At 48.8% G+C, this 20811-nt stretch overlaps 1 protein-coding gene across 3 annotated transcripts in view; it reads right to left on the reverse strand.

The window, feature by feature from the left end:
* The window catches only part of KIAA1671 (KIAA1671 ortholog), a 200682-nt gene that overhangs the window by 144196 nt on the left and 35675 nt on the right, over nt 1-20811 (reverse strand). For 2 of the 3 annotated variants that reach the window (XM_041728937.1, XM_041728938.1), the window contains exon 2: nt 13473-13572. The gene's annotated coding sequence lies outside the window, so the exon portion shown is untranslated. Of the gene's footprint in view, nt 1-13467; nt 13573-20811 lie in introns of all 3 variants that reach the window. The other variant, XM_041728939.1, reaches the window with a different exon arrangement.

The following is a 20811-nucleotide window of genomic DNA, read 5'->3' on the forward strand; positions in this document are numbered from 1 at the left end:
CCCCTGGAAACGCTGCTTTGGGACACACACGTAGCCCGGACACGAGACCCAGAGCAACGAGAGGATCCGAAACACGGAGAGGAAATCCCTTGGCAGAGCCCACTGGCACCCTCCTCCTCCTGGACACTCCGGCCCCACTTACCCGAGCTGGCAGGCCCTGGCTGGGGATGTGTGCCTGCCTGAGAGAGTCAGCGGTGTCACGTCCCATCGCGAACAGGGCTGGCGCACACTGCTGTGGTGGCAGGAGCGGGTGGGGGGTGGGGGCTCGTCCCCCCCCCACACCCCCAGGCTGAGCCTCAGCAGGTCTCAAGAGACACAGGACCACAGCCTAGGCTCCGGAGTTCCGGAAGTGTGTGCACAGACGGCACAAAAGCTCCAACTGCATCCGCTGGCATCATCTCCAGCTTGTAAAACGCACTCCTCTTGGCTTCTCAATATCGTAGCAAAAAGAGGGCTGAGTCCACGGTGGGTACTCAATAGAAATCTCCCCCGTTCCTCTGCAACATGTTCACTGAGCACCTACCACGTGTGCAGAGATGAGCAAGAAAAGTCCCCTGCGTTCAGGGAACTCACAGTCTTGTTTAAGAAACACACGCACACACACACACACACACACAGCAGCAGCAATTACAACTCTAGGTAATAAATACCATGGTATATAAAGGGGGATGTGGGAGCACAGGATTAGTATTAGCTGCTTAGAATTGGGAATGGTGATCCCTGAAGACTCCCCAGGCTGAGAGGCGACACGAGAGAATGCAAGTTGTTGGCTAATTTGGGAGCTGTTTCTCCGGCTCAGAAGTATTTAAACATTCCATCTGCTCCAGGTCCTGAAACACCACCTCAGGGCCTTTGCACGAGCTGTGCCTGCTGGCTGGAATACCCTTCTCATTCACACAGACACCGGCCCAGCCCTCAGAACAGAGCTCAGGCATCTCTGCAATCCTCCCCACCCCCAACCACTACACACACACAGCCTGGTACAATCTTCCTCTTACATGTCCATGGAGCACCAGACATCCTTGGCAGGACTAGTCATAGCTCCATAGTTGTATTTAATGCTGCCTGAACTTTCACTTTATACTCGCCTCTCCCTTTCAACGGCAAGCTCCCAGAAGGCATCCAGAGTCCCCAGAAGCTAGCACGGCGGCCTGACATATAATAGCACCGAATACATACTTGTTGAGTACATAAATAACAGTTGAATGAATAAATAGATGAATGAAGAGGTATTCTTCTGCTCCCCACTCTTCTTGGATTTTTTTTTTAAGATTTTACTTATTTATTCATGAAAGGCATAGAGGCAGAGACATAGAGGGAGAAGCAGGCTCCCTGCAGGAAGCCCGATGTGGGATTCGATCCCAGGACCCCGGGATCATGCCCTGAGCTGAAGGCAGATGCTCAACCACTGAGCCACCCAGTAGTCCCCCTTCAAGGATTCTGAACAAGGACAGGTACCTCCAGTTTCATGATGCTAAGCAATCTAGGACACAGGAAGAGTTATTCCGGTTCTGGCAAGCTGGGTAGTGGCCAACGGTCAATTGCTACTAGATGACAAAACCCTGTGAAGAGCTAAGCTGGAAGCTCACCTGCTGACCTCCCCAAGAGCACCCCAAGCCCCCAGTTTTGCTGGACCATAGGAAGAAGCTCTACTGCTCAATAGGTCTGCTGTCAGCCACCTGCTGTGACCACATTAACCCTTCACTGTCCTGCCGCCAGCTCATCTGCCCAAGTGTGGCTGGGATGCTTCCCTGCACAGCTTGTCCTGGGGAAAGAAGTCACCCACAGCAACCGCTGGCAAATTAGGATCAACGGTACATGCGTGTCTCCCTACTCTGGGATCCTTGAACCCATCCAGCTCAGGGGCCATCCCACAGGGCAGTAAAGGGGGAAAGAAGAGTCTTGGTCCATACCCCTCGTAACCAAACAATGTCTCTGTTATCTGTAATCTGCTTCACATCTTGGGCTTCCTCTTGAGTTTCCGTTTCAAATGCCTGGCAAATGCCTGGTATATAAATATGGCTGTACCAACGCATCTGCGAATTAATTAATACATTAGTGAACAAAGGGGGGAAAAGAGACATGTTTTTTGGTTTGGTTTTGTTTTTTTTGTTTTGTTTTGTTTTGTTTTTTGAACCACCACAATAAACAGCTAAGGAACATTTTGAAGTCTCTCCCAAACCTAGAAACACAGGACTCTCAGGGTTTCGCTGAACCTGTCATAAAAAACACAAGGAAACCGATTGAAATGTATGCTTTAAAACCTTACTTTAAATGCATCACATATGTCATGCTTAATTTAAGACATGTCGGTCTCTTCCAAAACACTCCAGAAGCTCGCTCCACACAGGGGCCAGCTGCTATGTCTTGTGTGGCCTCGCTCACTCTTTGTAAATGCATTAGCACTATCGGCCAAAGCCAAGAAAACAAGAGCTCCCGAAGAAAGAGGGGGCGAGGAGTGCGAGCCACCTCTCGGGTTGTATCTATACAAGCCATCGCAGAGCGCGGCATCAGGGACAGACGGGGAGCCTGTGGCCACAGTGGGCCAGAGGGCAGAGGATGCCAGTCTGACCTGGAGCAGTGAGGGCACCAGCAGGTACATGCCACCAAACCTTCCAGGTCTACAGGTTAGCTCTTCCAGAGTGGCTTTTGCAACGTCTGAAACGCCCATTTCCTGAATCTTTTTTTAAGATTTTATTTATTTATTCATGAGAGACACAAAGAGAGAGGCAGAGACACAGGCAGAGGGAGAAGCAGGCTCCCTGCGGGGCGCCCGATGTGGGACTCGATTCCAGGACCCCGGGATCAGGACCTGAGCCAAAGGCAGATGCTCAGCCACTGAGCCACCCGGGCGTCCCTGCAGTTTTCTGCAAAGAAACCCATTTCCCCAGGAACTGAAGCACCAAGCCCCACAATTGTGGACATTCGGCGGGAGTCAGTGCAGAGCATCCGTTTGTCCGTGCGCCGTCCTACTGACTGTCCTGCAAACCAGGTTCTGTGCTTGGTGCTGGGGGTGTAGCCATGTGGCTCTCAGCCTCCTCCTCCTCCCGAACTAACCACATAGGGAGAAGGCAAGAGAAGCACCTCCATTCAGAACCAAACAGTTTGGCAGCTTTTCTCTCAGATTCAGAGGCGTTGATTCGTTCTAACAGCTGCTGCAGATCTTTCGTAATTACACCCTTAAATCCAATCTGGGAGCTCACCAGTCATTCACTCAGCCATCTCTGGGTGCCGTTTCTCGGGAATGCCACCATCTGCTGAGGGGTGTGAGCCAGTCCTCACGCCTTCCAGTGTCTTCCGGAATGTGACCTGGCCTCCCAAATCTGCAAATCCACCCTGCGTGGCGCCCTGCAGGAGGTGCCAAGTGCAGGCCCGCGTCCCTCCCAGGAGGGCAGGGCTGCAGTAAACGTCCACCCACGGGCCCCAGAAGGAAGGGGCCCGATGGCTGATGGCACTGGAGTACACACATCCTCTCCTCTCCGTCCCCATGGCAACTGCCCTAGCTCATTCGTTCGTTCATTTGTCCGTTCGTTCATTCATTCCAATACACAATTATTGAGCATCTACCACGTACCAGGCTCCGGGCCGGGCGCTAGGGACACAGCAGTGAACACAACACATGGAAAACCCTGTGCCCAAGGAGCCGGCAGTCAAGAAGATAGGAATAAACAACATAAATAAACAAGATACACAGAAAGTTGGACAAGCGACCCTAAGAAGGAGAGTGGCCCGGGAAAACTTCATGAAGAAGGGACACTGAAAACCCACCTCCTCGCTGACATTCCTGTCTCTGCTGGAGCCTCCTCCAATCTACTCTAGCAGCACTAGAGTGAGGCTATGACTCGCAAGCACCATCGCGCCACCCCTCCTTGTTCAGAGCAAAGCATGTCAAACTTCATCCCTAAGACCTGGCAGGATCCGGATCCCCTTCATACCTCCCCCCACTCCCCCCACCCCCTGGGCCCTGTCTATCTGTCTGTCTCTAGCACGCACTCACGTACTTACTTTAGCACAATGAACCCCCCAGACAGGTCACAAGACACCCTATGCTCTTCCGTGCCTCCATGCCTCTACACTGCCATTTCCTACCGCTTGACTAATCCCTAGGCATCCCTCAGTCCTGAGCTCCAAAATGCCACCTCCTCCAGGAAGCCTGCCCTGATGCCCTAGGGTGGGTTCAAGTGCCCCCTTTGTGCTGTGCTATCTAAGTCTCTGTTTCTCCCTAGCCTGGCATTGATCACACACGTGGTGACTGTTTCCTCTGCTAGATGGGGTGATTCTGGGTCCTGGGTCCAGTTCACAACTGTAGCCCCAGGATCTGACGTCAGAAGGGACATAAAGCCAGTGTGTAAAAAAGTATTCGAAGGAAGGGGATCCCTGAGTGGCTCGGCAGTTTAGCGCCTGCCTTGGGCCCAGGGCGCGATCCTAGAGTCCCGGGATCGAGTCCCGCGTCGGGCTCCCGGAATAAGTAAATCTTTAAAAAAAAAAAAAAAAAAAGTATTTGAAGGGAAAGCATCCCTGAGAGAAGGAAATAGAGCATCCCATTAGCCATGGCTCTGGGGAAACAGATACACTCATTTGCTCCCAAGGCCAGTGTCCGTTATAAAAGCAAATCGGCAATATTCACTCTCAATCACTATTTTTTGAGACTCCCTCAAGAGTCAGGCACCACACTACGTGACTCTGTGCACCTTCTGCCTTCTCCCATCTAATATTCACAACTTTGTACTTCTCAAATTATTACCACCGCTCTAGAGATGAGGAAAACACAGTTTTGAAAATGAGCCGGCTCACATGGCAAGGAGGGGCTGAGCTAGGGTTGAAATCTTCTGACTATAAACCAAGTGTATTTCTCCAATATATTCACCCCCAAGCATGCATTTATTTCTTTTTTTTTTTAAGATTTTATTTATTTATGAGAGACACAGAAAGAGAGGCAGAGACATAGGCAGAGGGAGAAGCAAGATCCCTGCAGGGAGCCTGAGCAGGACTCGATCTCAGGACCCCAGGATCACGACCTGAGCCAAAGGCAGATGCTCAACCACTGAGCCACCCAGGCGTCCCACATGCATTTATTTTTGATTCAGTAACGCTGTTTCTTTTTTTGCCCAAAGATTTTATTTATTTATTTACTTATTTATTTGCGGGGGGGGGGGCGCGGGTAGTGGTGGAGGGAGAGGGACAAGCAGACTCTATGCTGAGTGTGAAGCCCAGTGCAGGGCTGGGTCCCACAACCCTGAGAGGATGACCTGACCTGAAATCAAGAGTTGTATGTACAACTGAGTCACCCAGGCATTCCTGGTAACCCCGCTTCCAAAAACTTATCCTACGGGAAAAAAAATCTAAGGGAAGAGAGAGCCACCTACACAAACATGTCCTTTACAGTGTTTATGTACGCAGGCACAGCAATAACCACCCCTGGATTCAGGGTGGTATGCTATTTGAAACGTCACAAAAATTGCAACATGAGCAGGCAAGACCAGACCTCCCAGTGTCCAGCCAGCACAGAAGATTACGAGTGGCACAAAAATCCTGTCCCACTGCAGAAGCAGGTCCTGCTATGACCCCAGCTTATGGATGAGGAAGACAAAGCCAGAGCAGAGTGACCTGCCCATGGGCAACTGGAGTTATGCTGACGCCACTCTTCTCCCTGTCAGATTTCTTCCAAAGTCCACATGGGCTAACTAGAATAACTGCTTTTTTTTTTTTTTAAGGAAGACTTCAGGTGTGCTTTTTTTTTTTTTTTTTAAGATTTTATTTATTTATGAGAGGGAGGGGCAGGGTGAGGAGCAGAGGGAGAGGGATAAGCAGACTCTGCATTAAGCACTGAGCCTGATGCAGGGCTGGATCCCAGAACCCTGAGATCATGACCTGAGCCAAAACCAAAATGTAGGACACTTAACCGAGAGACACCCAGATGCCCTGAGAATAACTGCTTTTCACGATGTTCAGATGTAAAGGATACTTCACAACCATTAGGATGGCTGTTATAAAAAAACAAAAAACCAAAACCAAAACAGAACAGAAGCAGTGTTGGCAAGGATGTGGAAAAACTGGAACCTGTGTGCACCACTGTGGGAATATAAAATGGTGCAGAGGCTGTGAAAACAGGAGGGCAGATCCTCAAAAACTGAACACAGAATTACCACATGGCCCTGCCATCCCACCCCTGAGAGTAGAGACCAGAACAGATACTTGCACACCAGTGTTCAAAGCAACACTATTCACAATAGCCAGAAGGTAGAAACAACCCAAATGTCTACAGATAGATGAATAAACAAAAGGTGGTATCTCCACACCACGGAATATTATTCGACCTTAAAATGGAAGGATATTCTGATGTGTGCTATAACACAGATGAGCCTTGAGGACATTATGAGAAGTGCAATAAGCCAGTCACAAAAGCACAAATAGTCAAATTCATGGGGATGGAAAGTAGAATGGTGGGGGCCAGGCGCTGGGGTAGAAGGGAACAGGGAGTCAGTGTTTAACGGGGATGGAGTTTCAGTATGAGTTGATGAGAAAGTTCTAGAGATGAATGGTAATGCTGGTTGCACAACAGTGTGGATGTACTTAATGCCACTGAACTGTACACTTAAAAACAGTTAAGTCTGGGATCCCTGGGTGGCGCAGTGGTTTGGCGCCTGCCTTTGGCCCAGGGCGCAATCCTGGAGGCCAAGGGCGCAATCCTGGAGCCCCAGGATCGAATCCCACGTCGGGCTCCCGGTGCATGGAGCCTGCTTCTCCCTCTGCCTGTGTCTCTGCCTCTCTCTCTCTCTCTCTCTGTGACTATCATAAATAAATAAAGAAAAAAATATTTTTAAAAAAAACAGTTAAGTCTGTGCTGTATGTATTTTACCACTTTTTTTTTTAAAACAAGAAACTAAACACAAACGTAAAGTAAACCTACTGCTCAAGCTCTAACTACCACGTGACACAGTTCATGTAGACCTGTGTCCTTTAGGCAAATCTCTATTAAAGGTCCACACTGGGCCATGCCCCCTCACGCTGGGAATGCAGGGGGAAGGAAGGAGACCCCACTCCTGATCACAGTGGGTCACAGACACAGTCTAGTGGAGGAAGGGGGAAAAGAAAGACCACAAAAATTTGTAGGGGGCCCTGACAGGCAGCAGAAAGTGAGGCTGTAGAAGCCCAAGGAAGTAGTCAGGGACGTCTTCCTGGAAGAGGTAACATCTCAATGAACCTGGTAGGAGTCAGCCAAGCAGAGAAAGAGGGCAGTGCCAGCCTACGAGACAGTATATGCACAGGCCCAAAGCTACTGGGAAACAGTCATACAGTGTGAGCCTATTCGTTGACCATCCTTGGGGCAATGTGGGGCTACCTTGGTGGAAAATCTGGGAGGCACAACTTTCTAAAACTCATGCATTTTGTTAACCCAAGTCAGAAATCACATCAGCAAGTACAAAACACTGGTTCAGGAGTCAGAACAGGATGGTTTTCCACACAGTCTGGCTGACCTGGTGCAGACCCCTTGCACTCTTAAAGCACCCAGGTTTGGAGATAAATTATTCCATCATCTTACTTTTTTGTTGTTAATTGTGGTAGAAATTGCATGACATAAAATTCATCATTTCACCCATTTCAAAGCAGACAACACAGTGGCACCTGGCAAATTCACAACATGGTGCCACCATCACCTGTCTAGCCCCAGAACGTTTTTGTCACCCCCAAAGGAATCCCGAAAGCCGTCATTCCCCACCCCCAGCCTCTGGCAACCACTACACTCTCACTTTCTGCCTCCATGGATTTGCCATTTCTGGGTATTTCATAAAAATGGAAATCACACAACACGCCCCTCACCCTAGATTTGGTCTCAGTTCCACTGTCTTGCTATGAGAGCTTGGGCAAGTCCCTGCCTCCCTTTGAGCCTCAGTTTCCATGAAACAAGATGTTGAACAAGGGGTCACTAAATTCTCTGGGATTTTTTTTTTTTTAAGATTTTATTTCTTTATTCATGAGAGAGAAAGAGAGGGGGGGGGCACGCAAAGACACAAGCAAAGGGAGAAGCAGGCTCCATGCAGGGAGCCCGATGTGGGACTCAATCCCAGGACTCCAGGATCACACCCTGGGCTGAAGGCAGGCGCCAAACTGCTGAGCCACCCAGGGATCCCCCTCTCCGAGATTTTAAACATTCTGGCATTCTGACTTGGCTCAACCCCAGACTCTTCGGGGCTGCATTATCCACTTCTCTCTGCGCTTGGTGCATCGTCTGCCATGGAGCCAGCTCTCTGGATCCTGAGATGTGTGTTCTAAACCTCCTGGGCCCCCATGATTCCTTATAAAAAAGCAGTACTCCGTAAAGGGTTGTTGAAGGACTAAATAAAATTCTTTTTTGTTTTTAAGTTTTTTGGTTTTTTTTTTTTTTAAAGATTTTAGCCATCAATCATGAGAGACACAGAGAGGCAGAGACACAGGCAGAGGGAGAAGCAGGCTCCGTGCAGGAAGCCTGACGTGGGACTCGATCCCGGGACCCCGGGATCACGCCCTGAGCCAAACGCTCAACGCTCAAAGGCTGACCCACCCAGGTGTCCCCTAAATAAAATTCTTACTCCCCTACGGAGGAAAGTAGTGAGAGCCAAGTTTCCTCCAAAGTGTGTACTGTCTCTTTAAGAACGGCCTTAATTAGCATAGGCTTGACCTCCGAGTCTAGTTCAAGTTCCAGTGGATTCCCTTTCAGCACACCCCCATTCCAGACTCTGGAATCCAGAGGAAGAGTTGAGGAGGCTTTTCCCAAACTTGCCCTGGAGCACCAGATACAGGAAAGCGGGACCCAAACTGCTTCAGCCCAACACCCCCAGGCCAGATGCAAGTGCTGATCTGGAGAAAGAATGGTTCACCTTATCTTTACGCCTTTATTTAAACATCCGCCTTTTCAATCCTCATTAGCCTGTTCCTTCCTACTATTTGTGCTATTTCTGGACTGGCTGAAGCCATTAATCAAGCTGCTTTTTTTGTTTGTTTTTCTCCAAATCAGGGATGGGCAAACTGCAGTCTGCAGGCCACATCCGGCCCACCACCTGTTTTTGTAAATAAAGCTTTATTGTAACACAGCCACACCCATTTATTTGTATTTATGTACAGCTTCTCCCAAGGTATATGAACACAGAGCTGAGGGGTGGCCACAGAGGCCATATGGCCCAGAAAGCCTAAAATATTTACTCTGTGATCCTTTACAGAAAGAGTTGGGTAGAACCCTGCCCTAGATCTTGGAGAATTCAGTCCCCTGAGATTGGACTCCCTCAAGGAAGTGACATCCCCTCTTCAAAACAGTCAAAACGTCTGCATCATTCTGTCTGAGACTTGCCCAGCCACTAGATCTCTTCAGGTGCTCCACATGATAATTACAGAAAACTTCACAAATACAGGTGAGCAAAAATGTTTTTAATAATCCTAAATCCGACCCCCCAGTAGCATTCCAATGTACACCAACCTGGGCATTTCCAGTGTAGATGGGAACTTTCTGTCAAAACTAAAATGGAATCAGACCTGCCATTTAGGAACTTGCTTTTTTTTTTTTTTTTTAATTTCAAAACCTATCATAAACATCTTTCACGTCTATAACTGTACGATCTACACAGCCCTTGCCAATGCTTCTGGAGCATTCCATTTTGTGGGTATCTCATCGTCTGATAATCCATCCCCCACTACAGGATGTGTGGGATATTGCCAATCGTTGACCATTAAAAACCAAACACTGCAATGAACACCCACATGCACTTATTTTCCCAAGATAAATTTTGCCTGGAAGTGGGCTGACTGGTTCAAAAGATGTACACCTTTTTTTTAGAGCTTTTGATATATGCAGTATGGACTTCCACACCTAAGGGAAACACATCCCCTGCTGACTTAATTCAAAGCTTAGGAGGTCAGGGTTCTCAACCTCTCCCCCGAGGCAAGCCCAATAAAGATGTCTAATGAGCAATAAACCAGGGCCCCTGGCTGGCCATGCCCTCACTCTGTAGCTTTCCTGGCTCTTGTTTATGGCCAGATTATCACAGACCTGACTATAAGGTTTGCAAGGGCAATTAGAACAACTCACATAGAGAGGTGAGTCTGGGCCCAGCCCGGAGGCCTGTCCAGCCCGGCAGTAGAAAAGGGAGCAGGAAGGAAGACCCAACCCTGGAACGGATGTTCACAGCAGAGGAAACTCAATCCCGAAGCTCGGTTCAACACAACACACAGCATGATGCCGGCTAGATTCACAAAGATGTGCACACAACATGCTCTCTCTTTAGGGAGGCTGAGAAGTGCATATTGCATTTCAGAAAGAAAAAAAAAAGATTCCTCCAAGTACAAACAGATTTCTGGAAGAATTAGCTTATTTTGGCCCAAGAGCTGCCTTATGTGCAAAGCTCAAACCCTAAGAAGGTGTGATCATGTCTCTCCTCAGCTCTAAAATAAATGGCTCTCACCATCCATTGCTTTGGGCAAGGTATTCCAGGGCCTGCCAAAAATAACTAACTTGGTCTATACTACAGGGCCTGTCTCCACTCCCGGATTCCCATTGGGGTTCCATGACTTGAGTGTCTTTTCCACTTATTCCTTCTCCGTGGACAGCTTTTTACGCACCGCACAAGTTCTGTTTGCCCAACTCCCACCCATCTTTTTAGAGCATTGTCAGGGACACCTCTTCCAAGAAGCCCATGCTAATTTCCCAGGCCAAAGTCACTTCCAACCATCCTTGGCAACGTACCTGGTCCTAATGCCCTGTATCAGAATTAAAGCTGAGGTTCTTCTTCTTTTAAGATTTAGAACCCCCACCCTAGCTCACCCAGGGCATACAGCCCTCTATTCTGAGTTCTCCTTCCCCAAACCTAGTTGACGCCCAGCACAGGCACAGGGAAGGCAAAATGGGACAGTGCTAGGTTCCCTAGAGGTGGGAGGCAGTCCAGGTGGGACACAAGTCGGTCGTAGGTTAACACTTAGGATGCTCTGATGGCCAGGTACAGCATGAAGCCGCTGCGAATGACACCGTGCGCAAGGCGTGTCCTTCTGATTCTCCTGGTGTCTTCCCGCGAAGCCCCAGAGACTGTCTCTGCCTAGTGCTACCGTGACTTAAACACTTAATGTTTCCATTATGTGGTAATACCCCAATTTAATAAAAACAACCCCAAGCTCAGACCATATCTAGCTGCAGCATATTTTAAAATATTATTTTAGTTTCGTTGTATTTAATTTTACTGTTATTTTCTATTTAAGACAAGTGACACTAGCTTACTATTTACAAGAGATTTTCACAAAAGTTCTTTAAAAAATTTATTTGACTTTAGGAAAAGCAAAAAGTTGACCAATAAAAGAAAAAAATAAAATAATAAAAAGTCCACGCAGGGGTTGTGTGGAATATGGTAAAAGGCCATGAGGCTAGAAATCACCAGTAATATCAAAGAATATAGAGTCGAAGTCAAAACATGAAGATGCAAGCTCTCAGGGAGCTTTCTTTCTTAAGGCTAACAAGCCAGAGACTGCTTTCTGGGCCTTCACAGCTAGAAACATGGTCATGTGATCCAGCTCTGACCAAAAAGACATAAGAGGAGACAGCTAGATTCGCAGTGAAGCATTTGCTTTGCTAATAAAAACAGGTGGATGCGGCTCACAGTGCTCCCTCCCTTCTTCCTACCTGGAACAGAGATGTGATGCCTGGAGCTAAGGCAACCATGTTGAGACCAAAGATCACAAGCACTATTTTAAGGACGGTGGCATGAAAAAGACCTTAACACCGCTAAGCCACTGCATTAACTCTGAACCACTCCCCTCCAGATTTTTGTTGTTGTTGTTATTGTTATGTAAAGAATAATAATGTACCTATTGAAGCCAAGTCTCTACTGCAGGAATTTGAGAGACAGTGATTCCAGGGAGTCTACCCTTACCTACTCTCAAACTGTATCTGGTTTCACAGCTGGGGAGAGGAGAAAGAAGGACAACTGGCTAAGCAGATGTCATTCGCGAGGCCAGCCTAGCATCTGGCACGCGCCTGTCACCTACACAAGCCTTATTAACAACAGAGGAAGTGCCAAAAACAATGTAAACACCAGAGAGTATCCCCCAAAACCAGGGTACAAGAAAAGCCTGAAAGGACTGTCAGGACCAAAGCTGGGTCCTCAGGGATGTCATTAGTCTCAAGTCTGTCTCTCTGGCTGCTACGTGACACCCACCCCACCCCACACCCGCCAGCCATTCTATCTGCCTCACGTGCATGCCGTCCATACCAATAAACCTGCAGTGATACCTGACATGGCCTCTCCCGGTTTTCCCAGGAGGATAACTGTGCCTCCCATACCCTTCAGGCAACCAACCGACTCTGAGTCCTCCTGGGCCAGCTTCCCAGCACCCCTGTAAACCTGTCAGGGCCTGGCACTGCCAGCCTCGGGGCACACCAGACAGGCCCCAGTCCTGGCACAGAACCTGGGCCTCTGTGCACTTGAAGACATATACCTGGCCCAGCTACCAAGAAGACACCCCAATGAGCCGTTCCAAGTTTGTTCAATTGCTTGGTCCTCCAGCCTCTTGAGAGCTGGGGCCTGGGAAAGTGTAGTATTAATAATTACCATCGCCAAATCGCTAACACTAATTGAGCACTGATTTGGTGCCAGATGGCATCGTGAATGCATTTCTCCACTTGATCCACCCTCTGAGGTGGGGTGCATGATGAGGTCCAACTTGATGGATGAAGACAACAAGGCCTGGGAAGTGGAGCAATTTGCCCAAGGAGTGGAGTCAGGATTTGAACTCAGGCAGCCTCACTCCCCCCCACCTATTCCTGTTAATCTTTGCAGTGTCAACAACTGTTGTGCTATGAGGTGATGCTGTGTGCTGGGCACTGTGCCAAGGACTCTACATGCATAATTTTTGTCAATCCCTTCAAAGACCTCCTGGGGTTTTAGACTAGTATTAGCACCATTTTACAGGTAAGAAAACTGAGGCTTTAAAGGCAAGGTGATCTGCTGAGGTCAACTGCTTAGTAAGCTAGCAGACCTGGGACACCTGTACTCAGGCTGTCTGTCTCCGGAGTATGTGCTCTCTGCCCATCGGCCATTCACCCCCACTGCCTGGCACTGGGCTGGCCTGGCTCAGAGCAGGTTTCTAGCCAACACTGGGGGACAGAATGCATTTGTTTTTGTTTTTGTTTTTTTAATTTTTCATGAGAGACATAGAAAGAGAGGCAGAGACACAGGCAGAGGGAGAAGAAGTTTCCCTGTGGGGAGCCTGATGTGGGACTCGATCTCAGGACCCCAGGATCACACCCTGAGCCAAAGGCAGACACTCAACCGCTGAGTCACACAGGTGTCCCCACTTGTTCTTGAAGCACAGTCTAATGGGGGAAGCAGACATGGCCACGGGCTTTGAGGTGACATTGAGGCCCAACGGGACAAAGAGCTTACAGAGACAAAATAATGCTACCCCTCAAGACATCCACACCCTAACCCCCAAAACCAATGAATCTGTTACCTTACCAGCAGGTGGGACTTTACAGGTGTGACTAAATGAAGGCTCTTGAGATGGAGAAGGTTACCCTGGATTATCTGGATGGATCCAGTGTCATGACAAGGGTTCCTGTAAAAGGGAGGCAAGAAGGTCAGTTCAGAGAGAGAAAATGTGATGAAAAAAACAGATCGGGGCACCTGAGTGGCTCAGTCAGTTAAACGTTTGCTTTCAGCTCAGGTTGTGATCCCAGAGTCCTGAGATCGAGCCCCATATTTGGGCTCCCTGCTCAGCACAGAGTCTGGTTCTCCCTCTCCCTCTGCCCCTCCCCTTGCTCATGCTCTGTATCTCTCTCAAATAAACAAAATCTTTAAAAAAAATAGATCAAGGTGATGCAGGACCACAAGCCAAGGTTGCAGCAGCTTCTGGAAGCTGGAAAGGGCAAGGACAGAGCCTCCAAAAGGAATACACCTCTGATGACCCATTTTAGACTTCTGACTTCCAAAATTGTAAAGTAATAAACTTGTTAAGGTGATAAACTTGTCGCAGCCACTGAACCGTGGTCAATTGTTACAGTGGTCGTAGGAAACTCATACAGAGCTTAACTCAGCTGAAGAGAAAGAGAGGTGAGGGCTTCCTGGAGGAGGCAGGATGCAGCTGAGTGGCATAATAATCCCAAAAGCCCCAGCCTCCATGAGGTTCTCTGGGTTGCTCATAGTATGACACTTGCCATGTGGCTACTGACATTTAAATTTCAATTAGTTAAGGGGTGCGTGGTAGTAGTAGTAGTAGTAGTAGTAGTAGTAGTAGTAGTAGTAGTAGCTGAGAGTCTGCCTTTGGCTCCAGTGGTGATCCCGGGGTCCTGGGATATAGTCCTGCATCGGGCTTCCCGCAGGGGCCTGCTTCTCCTTCTGCTTCTGTCTCTGCCTCTCTCTGTGTGTCTCTTATGAATGAATACATAAAATCTTTTAATAAATAAATAAATTCTAATTAGTTAAAATCAAACGCAATTTTGAACCCAGCACTTCAGTTGCATTAGGTCTGTTTTAAGCGCTCAGCAGGCTTGGGGGACCAGTGGATGGCACTCAAAGTTCTACTGGACAGCTCCACACACTCCCAATATCCAGCTGTGTAAACTGAGGCTTGGAGGGGGTGAGTCCCATAGGCAAGCTGGCACTCAGTCCCCTGGAGCTAACTTCATCCTCAGCCTTTTCAATGACTGGCTGATGCCCCCGTCCCAGGCCCAGCCTTTTTTAACTGAACCCCAAATCACCCACCCGTTGTAAGAAGTCACAACCCTTAGCATCGCTGAGAACAGTTTATTTTGACTCGTCCCTCGGCCTTAAACGCAGGGTGCACCACGAGGAGGGCGGAGGAGAGGCCCCGGTTAATAAAAGGTTCTTCTTCGCACAGGCTCCAGGGAATGAAGTGACTCATGGTGGGGCCCAGATCATTTGTGGTTTGGACGGAGGAGTGCCACGTGTTCCAGTGATCGACCATGAGCCAGCCCTCGACCCCCCAAGTCCATCATCTTTATTCACTGGCAACACGGGGCACTAAGGAAGTCTCTACCAGCGGGGCCAGAAGGACCAGATAGAGACGTCAGGGTAACATGTTCAATTTCTAAGGTAACGTCTGCTGCTCACAAGGAATTCTTTAGGAGTCACTGAATAACAAACATAATGAGTTATAATGAGGACAATCAACTCTTTCACACTTTCAGCTCAAGGCAGTCACAAAGGGTTTCAGAGAAACTCTTTTTACTTAGTTACAATTTCTACATTTCACACGATGAGGATCACAACCAACTCGTTTCTATTTACTGACCATGAGGCTGGGTTCCTGGGAAACGTGCCACAGGCACACACTCACGTCTCCCAGCAACCTCGGCAGCAGGGAGCATTTTACCCCCATTTTACAGATGAGCAAACTGAGGCTCTGGGACACTGATGAGGAAGCCCACTCTCTTGCTTCCTCTGCTGTGCTGCCTTCTGAGAAAAATCAGTGTGGACGCGAGAGAAAACAGGCACATTCAAGAAACCCTGAATCACTGAAAGCACAAAGCGGAAGAGATAAAGTTACTGACCGTTTATGAATGTCAGAGGGCCCAAGAGCTTTTCGAGGAGGGTGCAGCATGTGCTGCAGGTCAGAAGTGCCAGTGAGTCAATGCCCCAGAAGGTCAGCCCACCACCAAAGGTGGAAGGAACAGGTATATCAATACCCCAGCTCCCTCCCTTCTCTGGCAGAAAACTCTGAGGTTCTATAGTCTTGATCACACACCCTATGTGAGTCTCCTTGTCTTCCCTGTATTACCTCCACAGGTACCCCCCGCCCGTAAGAATCGCACTCATCATCACACCCCTGCCTCAGCAGGGAGCCCAACCAGAAGCACCCAAGGGTGCTCAGCATCCCTGCCTTGCCCAGTGGTTGCCAATGGTAAGGAGCTGCACCCCCACCCCAACCAAGTTGCCAAACACTTCCTGGGTGCTTGGGGGAAAAAAAAAATCCAAAGTGATTCTTTTCCTGGATCCTTAAACCACGGCACCTCACTAACACTGAGTCCAGATATGAGAAGACCCTCCTTGGAACGCCCAGGGGGGGCTCAGCGGTTGAGCATCTGCCTTTGGCTCAGGGAGTGATCCCGGGGTCCTGGGATCGAGTTCCACATCAGGCTCCCTGCATGGAGCCTGCTTCTCCCCCTGCCTGTGTCTCTGCCTCTCTCTGTGTGTCTCTCATGAGCAAATAAATAAAATCTTAAAAAAAAAAAAAAAAAGAGCCTGCTTGATTTTTAGCACAGGAAAATGGGAAAGAAGTGTGTCCATGCCAGAGAGAAGAATGATTTTCCTAACCCAGAGGTGGGACACACACCAGTCAGAATTCCAACTAGAACCCGGGGTTCTCATTTGCTTCGACGTGGATGGAACTGGAGGGTATTATGCTGAGTGAAATAAGTCAATCGGAGAAGGACAAACATGATATGGTCTCATTCATTTGGGGAATATAAAAACTAGTGAAAGGGAATAAAGGGGAAAGGAGAAAAAATGAGTGGGAAATATCAGAAAGGGAGACAGAACATGAGAGACTCCTAACTCTGGGAAACGAACTAGGGGTGGTAGAAAGGGAGGGGGGTGGGGGTGGGGGTGACGGGCACTGAGGGGGGCACTTGATGGGATGAGCACTGAGTGTTATTCTAGATGTTGGCAAATTGAACACCAATAAAAAATAAATTAAAAAAAAAGAACCCGGGGTTCCTGATTCATAATGTAATTTTAATGTATATATAAAAACATATATAAAACTATATATAACTACGCGTTGCTTACGTATATTATATCTAATCTGGTGATGTATGTTACTATCTGCATTACATGTATTTATATGTACTATATAATTTATATAATATTCAAGTCTATACTTATTTATATGACACAGAAATTGCTTTGGCCCAAGGGTTCTATAAATGAAGGACCTTCCAGCTACAGGAATCCTGAGTGAGCTGCCCACAGGATGACACAGCAGGCATGATCCGAAAACTATTATCTACTTGGACCTGGAATACACACATGCACACACACAGAAAAAGGTCTCCAATGACCAATAAGCATATGAAAAGATGCTCAGCCTCACTGGTCCCTGGGGATGCAAAACTATAATCACAATGACAAACCACCCCCAGATCCACCAAAATGGCCAAAATTACAAAGACTGGCATTGGCAAGTGCTTTCAAGGATGCAGAAGTGGAACTGATTTTAAACCGGCACAAATACTTTGTTTGGTAGAGTCCACTGAAGCCGATCTACACCTAACGCACGGCTGGGTACTTACCCAACAGAAATGAGTGCTTGGTTCACAAAGGACGCGCACACGGATGCTCCTCGCTGCTTCATTCATAATAGCCAAAGCCGAAACCACCTAACTGCCCATCAACAGTAGACTGGATAAAGAACTACTAGCATATTCCTATGATGGAATGAAATACAGCGGTGAAAAAAACCAAACTACTGTGACAGGCAAAACATGGACAGCAATCACAGACACCAGGTGAGCAAAACAACCAGAACCCAAAGCAGTATGTGCGTCAAAGCACACTTGTATGAAGTTCAGGAAATATCCAAAGCCTCCTCGAGGCAACTGAAAGAACAGCATTAATAACCTTTGAGGAGGGGCGCCTGGGTGGCTCAGTGGTTGAGCGTCTGCCTTCGGCTCAGGGCATGACCCTGGGGTCCTAGGATCGAGTCCCATATCGGGTTCCCCGAAGGGAGCCTGCTTCTTCCTCTGCCAGTGTCTCTGCCTCTCTCTGTGTGTCTCTCGTGGATAAATAAATAAAATCTTAAAACAAAAATAGCCTTTGACGATTATTAACTAAAAGCGGTATAAGGAAGCTTTCTGGGGGCTTAGGAATGTTCTATATCTTGATAGGAGTGGTGGTTACAAGTTACATATACAAACATACACATACTTAAGGTTTGCTACTATCCCTGAGAACAAAGCCTAAACTTCCAGTGGCCCCAGGTGCTCACCAAATAAAGCCACACCCCCTAGCACAGCTCCAAATGATCTGCCCCTGTGCACCCAGGGACTTCACCTCTTGCCAAATGCTCCCCACCTTCTTTCCTCGCTCCAGACTCACTCATCCTAGAAACCGTTTGCCTTGATACGGAGGGAGTCAGGATCTAGAAAGAAATCCACTCTTCGAAGGGAAAGAGACCCACAGGGATTTGCCAATCACCTCCCTTCTTCCTGAGTGATGTCAGTACCCACGTGTGCTAACTCAGCAACAGCTCCCTGATGAGATGCCTCTTCCTCCAGGAAGCCTTCCCTGACCTCACCACCCCCCACCCCCGCCCCAGGTAGGATTGCCAAAACTTCCTGCTTCTTGGTGACACTGTCCCCTGTTTTAAGCCTGTTCTATTTGTCTGCCTTGCTCCCTCCTGTTGTGCTCCCTAGTTTACTGCCAGAGCCTAGCAAGGTGCCTGGCACTAAGAGGTACACAATAAATATCTGCTGAAACACAGGGATGTTTGAATGAGAAAATTAGTGTTTTGAGGGAGGATAAGAATGGGATGGAGTAGTGATTCTGTGCAACTACCTCAGCGTACAGAAGGTGAAATTTGGGCCCAGAGAGGGCAAGTGGCTTACATAAAGTCACACAGCCAGTTAGGGACAAATCCAGCATTGAACCTCCAGGAGACACTGCTGTACCATCCTCCTACCAGGTCCCCTGTCCTGGTGCTGCACCCTGCTCTCACCTACTATGAGGGCTGTCTGCTAATAGTACACAGGTACACGTTTTTCCAGGAGAGCTATCCTCCAACAGGCTGGCCCACAACCCTGCCTATAAGCTCCCCCACAAACCAGGACATCCATAGCCAACAACAGACTGATATAGGACACAAAAGCCTGTGTACCCTTGCTTCCAGGCAGGATTTGTTCTCTGGCTCCAGAGCTCCCTGGGGAATCAGGCTAAAGCTAAACCTGGCTGAAGTCACACCCCCTCCTCTGCCCTCTCCAGCTTCACTCACTCCCCCTTCTGAGAGCTCAGCCCCAGTCACTTTCTTCCTCAATGTGCATCTCCAGCTCTGCTTCTTGGGACCCCTCCCTGAGACAGAACCCAAGCCTTTGTCTGGGGCCCAGGAGGAGGCACTGCCTCCTGAATGACGTCTAATGCCAGAGATGACCTCTAGACATGCCAGGTGCCCAGCCTAAAGAGAAGCAGCATCCATAAGGTGTGGGTGTGCATGAGAGTGTGGGGGAGGCTTTACCCTCCGCTCCCAAAGCCCTTTATCCTTATCTCTAGAAGACACGCAAAAGAACCCCACCTGAACATCTTTGCTTTCCAGTCACCAACAACAAAGCTTTAAAATGTCCTAGAGTCTAGAGAGTGCCCTCCAACAAGATATCCTGGCCACACTTCAGCTCTTAGAACAGCCACCTTGGGGACACCTGGGTGGCTCAATGGTTGAAGGTCTGCCGTTGGCTTAGGACGTGATCCCCAAGTCCCGGAATGGAGTCCCACATCGGGCTTCATGCATGGAGTCTCCTTCTCCCTCTGCCAGTGTTTCTGCCTCTCTCTGTGTGTCTCTTATGAATACAAAAAAAAAGAACAGCCACCTGGGTCCAGGGCAGGGGAGTCGGATCCCCATGAGTCATTGTGAGCCCCTCCCCCAAAGGCAACTTACCAGGCCAGGTTACAGAAAACACTATACAATCTCCTAAATTTGGATAAACACCACCTGCTCTCAGTTCTCCCAGACCCTGCTTTTTGCCCAGCATAATCACCAGTTATTAAGAGCTCAGAGGATGCCGTGTTTGAGGCATAGCATGCAGGACTGGCGGCCAGGAGCCCCTGGTCTCCTTGCCCTGTCTGTGGCCTTCTGTATGACCATTCAGAGCGTGGACTTCTGGAATCAACCAGCTGGGCACCCAATGGGGTCCCAACCTCTCCTAGCTGTGTGACCTTGGGCCAGTCGCTCCACCTCTCTGAGCCTCAGCTGCCTCATCTATAAAACGCAACCAAGGCTTTGTACTTCACATGCTTTTGTGAGGATTAATTGAGATCACATGTGCAAAGTGCAAGTGCGCAACGTCTGTGGTCACTGCACGTGTCAATGACTGTCCTTGTCAACAGTGTTATTATTATTAATCATTTAGACTAGGAGGAGGTGGGAGCCTGTAGAATTAGTCCACTGGATTTCTGCACGGGTGCAGGAAAGCTGCGGGAAGCAGGAGGAGAGACAGGCTTTGTGCAGCATCACAAACAATACAGGGAAGCAAAGATGCCTGGAAAGTGTATTCAGCAAGCGCTCAATATACAGGCACTCTTCTTATCATAAAGTAGAAGGTGAACCCAAGAAAAGGACCTCTCTGGTTCAAAGATCCTTTTATATTCAAGTGGCAACTTTGTGCAAACAGCCGCGGACCTGCGGCGGAACCGGTGGCCTCTCCCGGTCACAGCCTCTGAGCACAGGCCATGCTTCACCTGAGCCTCTGTCGGCCTCGGTGGCCCTCGGTCGCCCTCGGCTGCCCCATGCCTGTCAGCCACCAAGGGAAGAGCCTGCCGCGTCACAGCAGATGCTCACGACGCCTCTTGGAGCCTCACCTAAATCTGCTCGGCACAGGTGGCCAGCTTTCTGCCGGCGGTGTGACAATTCAAGGGTGTGTTTATAGTCTCCCCAATGTTCCCAGTGGCCGACAGGGGTAACCGGCTCATTAGCATATCCTAATGGTGCATCACCACCCAAATAAACCACTTCCCCTCGCACCATTCACTCAGGCCCTGCTGCTGGGGGAGCTCAGCTTAAGACACCTCTCCTTCCTAGAATCTGACTCATGAGATGGGACCTGTTCAGGACACCCGTTCTCCCGTAGGG

This window comes from Vulpes lagopus, chromosome 14 (genome assembly GCF_018345385.1).
Source record: "Vulpes lagopus strain Blue_001 chromosome 14, ASM1834538v1, whole genome shotgun sequence".
Lineage (NCBI taxonomy): Eukaryota > Metazoa > Chordata > Mammalia > Carnivora > Canidae > Vulpes > Vulpes lagopus.